This window comes from Megascapheus bottae, chromosome 23 (genome assembly GCF_031878675.1).
Source record: "Megascapheus bottae isolate mThoBot1 chromosome 23, mThoBot2.hap1, whole genome shotgun sequence".
NCBI classification, from domain to species: Eukaryota; Metazoa; Chordata; class Mammalia; order Rodentia; family Geomyidae; genus Megascapheus; species Megascapheus bottae.
The window spans coordinates 16,248,710-16,254,899 of record NC_143531.1 but is presented as its reverse complement, the minus strand read 5'-3'; the positions used below and the strand labels follow the sequence as shown (position 1 = coordinate 16,254,899).

General features: G+C 37.8%; 1 pseudogene; it reads left to right on the top strand.

Annotated features, from left to right (window-relative positions):
• The first annotated feature begins 525 nt into the window (after positions 1-525).
• On the top strand, positions 526-995 carry LOC150047376 (large ribosomal subunit protein uL22 pseudogene; annotated as a pseudogene).
• The last annotated feature ends 5,195 nt before the right edge of the window (positions 996-6,190 follow it).

The following is a 6,190-nucleotide window of genomic DNA, read 5'->3' as shown; positions in this document are numbered from 1 at the left end:
ATTGCTATTCACAAAACAAATACTAACTCATAGCTACTGAGTCATCATAGAAATAGTCACAATTTTACTCTTTGTTTATATTTATTAAGTCATTTTGGCTGAAACTGTTACCACTATTGTTTTCCTCATTTATTAAAAGCACTCATTTTTACTCACTTCAGAGATGTTCACAAACTCCTGAAACAGCAGGTTCCTTATTAGTTTAAAAGACTCATTAAAAATAATCAAGATGACTCCATATATTTATTGTCTATGGAATCTGAATAGTCAATGCCTGTGAAAGAATCGACATTATGAATAACATCATAATTGCTAATGTAACTCATTTTATCATGAGTGAGGCTGATTTTATATTTTTCTCATTTCAGCCATATTTAAGGCATCATTCTTAACTGATTGATTTGGCAAATTATTTGGCAACTTGTACAGTTGGATATGGGATACAGAACCACATATATATTAATTTTATAATTTAAGAATAGGTTCTTTTCTCTTCCTGTAAGCAGCCTGAGGTGACCGGAGAAAATGGTTCGCTTCTCTCTAGAGCCAGAAAACCCTCCAAAAGCATGCATGTCAAAAGGATTAAATCTCCGTGTTCACTTTAAGAATACGAGAGAAACAGCCCCGGCCACCAAGGGTATGCATATCCAAAAAGCTTCTGCAAAGTATCTAAAAGACATTCTGATGTTACAATGGTGGAGTTGGCCAAACAGTGGGGTTGGACACAGGGTCAGTGGCCCAAAAAGAGTGCTGAGTTTCTGCTATACATGCTTAAGAAGGCAGAGAGTGATGCGGAAAAGAAGGGTTTAGCTGTGGACTCCCTGGTCCAGGAGAACAGAGTCCATGCTGAGATTAATCCATACAAGAGCTCCCCGTGCCACCCTGAAAACATCCTTACAGAAAAGGAGCAAGTTGTTCCTGAACCAGAAGGGGAAGTTGCACAGAAGAAAAAGGTATCCCAGAAGAAACAGAAGAAACAAAACCTTATGGCATAAAATAAATGCAAGTAGCCAGGCACAGTGACTCACGCCTGTAGTCCTAGCTACTCAGGAGGCTGAGATCTGAGGATTAAGGTTCAAAGCCAGACCAGGCACAAAAGGACCTGAGACTCTTATCTCCAATTAACCTCTAGAAAACGGGAAGTGGGGCCTGGCTCAAGGGTAGGGTGGTAGCCTTGAGCTGAAGAGCTCAGGGACAATGCATGCCCAGGCAAAGTTTAAGCCCCATGACCTCCCCATAATGAATGAATGAATGAATGAATGAATGAATGAAAAATCTTCTGGGCTAGAAGTGTGGCCTAGTGGTAGAGTGCTTGCCTAGCATGAATAAAGCCTTGGGTTCAATTCCTCAGTACCACATAAATAGGAAAAAGCCTGAAGTGGCACTGTGGCTCAACTGATAATGTGCTAGCCACAGTACCCAGGCCTTTACTTCAAGACCCAGGAATGGCAGAGAGGAGAGAGAGAGGAGAGAGAGAGAAGAGAGGAGAGAGAGGAGAGAGAGGAGAGAGAGAGAGAGAGAGAGAGAGAGAGAGAGAGAGAGAGAGAGAGAGAGAGAGAGAGAGCAATGAAAAGTGAACAATGAAAATAACACTTTCTATATCCTCTTACTATGTGTCCAAGCAACAAACAAAAACTCTTAATTTTCAGCAATAAAAACAAACACATTTAATCAATTAAATGCATATATAAATTTTAATTGCTAACCTAAAAGAAACAGACAAGACAAAAATGAAAAAAATAGTTGATATAATATTTTAGGTGAACTAACAGAGAAAGCAAGTCATTAGCTTCATTAAACCTGTTTCATAAATCTTTAACTGGTTACAGTTTATAAAAGATTATGATAAAATCTCAGAGTGAAATTACATAGCTATTTAAACTCCCAATTAAAAAGTAATTGATAATAGATAATTTACCAAAAAGACATGTAAAGCATAATCATCTGTAAAACAATTACTACAAAAGAATAATGCATAATACAGCACTGGCATTAAAGTAGTTCTTCTGTCTCCAGGAAGGCAGCCTAAAACCCCTCTATTTGTTATAGAATATTCTCCATTTTCAAATTGTGTCATTTTTGTTTTTTATCATTTGCTATTTTTTCACCAAATCTCATTCCCTTACAAGTTTAGCAGCTGATTTGTGTGTGGGTATATGTGTGTATTAGAAAATTTATGTGCATTTTTATATAAAATTTTACATAAGATCCTAAGTCCCTGCATTTCCAATCCTATCAGACATTAAGAGTTTTCATAAAGTAGGGGAAGATAAGACGAGCTTACTATTCGTGCCGCCTGTAATGATACTTTTGTGATGAAAGAACTGATGCCTGCTTATCTTCAAAGAAAACACAGTTGTCTTTGGAATTTCAGATAGCTCAAACCTGAACATCTTGTGAAGACATTATTGCTGAAAATGCATCTTTTGCCTTGGTTATATCTTCCAATATATTTAACTTCATGGTAGAGTAATTCTGAAGGCCAATAACAAAATATAAAAATCTCAAAGTTTACTTGAGTGATCTTCATATTCACTATGCATCTTGTCAATAACATTTCTTGCTGCATCAGGCAATGATATTTGGGTCATTGCTGCCTCATGAAAAATGTTCAACATTTTAACAATCATTTTGATACTTGGTTTTACCTTTGTCTCATAGTCCTACTTTTTGGTCGTGGGTCATCGACACTGCTAAGAGATTGTTCCTCTTCTTGTACTTTTCAAGAAGTCATCTGTTGATGGATGTACAATTTAAATTCCTTTTCATTTATTGGTCCCTTTCTTACTGATTTCAATGAAGAAAATGACAGACTAATGATGAGACGGTCATTATTTAGATTATTCTGCTAATGATAAAGCTGAAATGCATAACCAGTGAGCTGAAAGAACTTCATCATGTGTATATAATTCACCAAAATTATCCTCTTACTTGTTGTTGTATTCTCTTACTGACAGTTGTATCAGTGAGTAAGGTTTGATTCCAAAAGGACAAAACAATGAAAGATCATGGTAGAAAGAGGCAGGTGACAATGCCCTGTCAGAATCAGAGGCTGTCATAAGTCAACACTACTTAATACATAGATTTATCAGAAAAAGCTTGAAAAGTGACAGGACAGCAACTCAATGAAATCTTTGCTACAGCAATGCTCAAACTGCAATTGTCAAAGCCAGCTGCCTTCATGGTGCTGTGACTGTGTCATGCTCCCGGTGTGCTTGCTAAGACACATGACTCAGTACCTCCTGTTTATATTTTCAAGTCTCTCTTCTAGCTTTCTCTCTCTAAATTAAAAGGCCCAGTACTTGCCATCCTCCAAGGCTCATACCTCTCTTAACATTTTCATAAGATTCAGTCTATTCTTATGATTTACAACAAAATTTTAACTATATCACCACCAAAGTAATATTTTCTTTCTTATTGTTGCTTCTATCTATGCCGTATCTCCATTATGAACTGTCAGGTTGGGAATTGGATATGTATTTGTATAAGTTTCAATAAGCCACATTGCTCAACAAATCATGTTACACAAACATTTATGCAGAAAAAAGGAAACATTCAGTGTAAAATCCTGATATCTGTGGGAAGATGTTTACAGGATACTCTATGGAAACCAAATATTTTGGAAGACTGAAGTTCTGTATAGAAGCATCATGGAATTTTCATATAAACTACCCTCCTTCTATATAACTCAAACTATGTCTAGATTACTTATGATTCCAAATAAAATATAAATGTATGTAAACAGCTGTTATATTATATTGTTTAGGAAATCATGCTAGGAAAATAGCACCCATATATTTGGTACAGATGCTGATTTTTATCCAAATATTTGTGGTCTCTGGTTGATTGAATCCACAAATGCAAAACCCATGGACATGAAAGGGCTACTGTATAATTACCACTACAGTGAACCTACCCACAAGTACAAAATGAGGCCAAAGACATTACAAGAGTTGATTCCAAACAAGAGTCCACATTTGCAACCCATACACTGCTCCATTGAGGCTATTCAATGATGGGGTGTGCAGTAAGTTTGCCCGGAGAAGGCAGATAAATAGAGCAATGTCAAATCCAATCGGCTCCTGTAGTGTAATAATGCACCCTCTGCACTCTGTCTTCTGATCTTCCATTTCTTTTTATTGGAGATATGAATTACTACTGAGAAAGCATGCTCATAAAATTTTTACCATACCACAAAACTGCAGTTTCTTGCCTCCTTGCTTCTATGCTTGCAATTCATCCTGTCTAGAATGCCATTCTTCTCCTTCTGTGACTGATAAATACTTATTTGTTATTCAAAGTCTGACACTGAAGTAAATTCTTCTCAACAATATCCCTGGATGCCTTTCTAGCACTAATTATAAAAACAATAACAAACCATTACATTTCAATTATCCACCAAAAAGCTGGAAATGGAGCTGTGACTTAAGTGGTAGAGCACTAGTCTTGAGCACAAAAATCTCAGAAACAGTGACTAGGTCCTGAGTTCAAGCCTGAGAAGCAGCACAAAAATTATTTTAAGTGATGAAATTTGAGGCAATTATGATACAATTCTCCACAGTATTCATGTGAAGCCTCATAACACTCAAACACCGGCCCAAAGTGACGGAGCTCTAGCCTTGAGTGCAAAGAGGCTCAGGGATGTTGTTCAACAATGAATTTAAGCCCCAGGGTTGACAAAAAAATGAATTGAATGCCTAAAATGTAATTGACTGTCAATTAATAATTCTATGTTCACAATTTTAAGTAGTAAGTTTTAAGATGAAAGTATCTATAGGTCCATATATTAGAGTAGTATCAACAAGCCATAGCCACTAAATTTGATTTTATATTCCGTATGGACAGAGTATAACTCCTAATTACATAATTATATGAACATTTGACAATAAATTTTATCAATGTTGACTTCTTGTTAGTATATGTTTTGGCCACTCACATCTATTCCTTCATTGTGTGAGTGTGTGTGTGTGTGTGTGTGTGTGCACTTGTTTTATGAAAAACTTCAGTATTTGCACATTAGAAGCTTACTTCTATGAAGCCTTATTTCCTCTTCAAATAAATAAGAGGTACGCTGGGCTCACAAGAGAGAGATAGAAGCATATTGTGAGGCAATCATTGATTCTATTGCTATACATATATTTAAAAGGCTGGTCTCATTCTTGACTAATGTCTATTAATTTTTTTGAGTATGCTAGGCACTGACTTACCAGCCTTTTGTGTACGTTTGTGTATTAACATACTTAAATGTCTTAACAGTTCTGTGAGTTATATTAGGATGCTTAGGTTATAGATGAGGAAGTAAGGGTGTAAAGTGTTTACATACCTTAACCAAAGCTACCCAGCTAGTATATGGTAAAATGGGAAATTAACCAATCTGGCAATCTGGCTATCTCTTAATTATAAAAATAATTAAAGTATCATCTCTGGCTTTTTCTTGCATCTTAACCTAATACAATTTGTAATGAATGGTTAAACCAAAACTAAGTGAATCGTGAGCCTAACCATAAACACTGTATTCTTCTCTCTTTTAAAGAAACTATTCCTAATAAGGAGGTGGGAAGATGGCGCTGAGACAATAGGGACCCAGCCTAGCTCCCTCCCACAAAAAGAGAGAATCAGGGAATCCCACTAGCCAACTATTTTAAGAAACCAACAACTACAAATTCAAGAAGCAACGGAAAAGTACACAAATCGGAAAAGAAATCCAGATAAAGCTTATAGCCAACGTTCTCAAAGAATCCTAATTGTGAGGACCCTTCCCCCACCCCTTGCCTCCATGCCGCGAAAGCCACAGCGGAGGGTGCCAGGCCAGAAAGCCCCTAACTCCAGCAATGCCAGCAAGCAGCTGAATCCAGATGCAGGAACATGCACAGACTGGGCGTGGGCAGCACAGATGGTGGCAGAAACCAGAGGGGAGGCGAACGACCCTCCAATACCTCGGAGCAGCTCACAGCCAAACTCTATCAGTAAGTAACCCAGCGGGTTCCCCCAAACCCATGGGGAAAGCAAAGCTGGTGGTGAGCTACAGAATTTAACTCAGACCCCTCCACCCCACCCAAGAAAGACTGGCAAGTGCAGGGGGGCAAGAAATTCAGAATCCTGCCCCTTCCCCCAACAGCTCTCACCCCCAGGACATTGGAGACTGACAGGTGGGCGGGGCTAATACCCAGTACACCACCAAAGGGGGCAG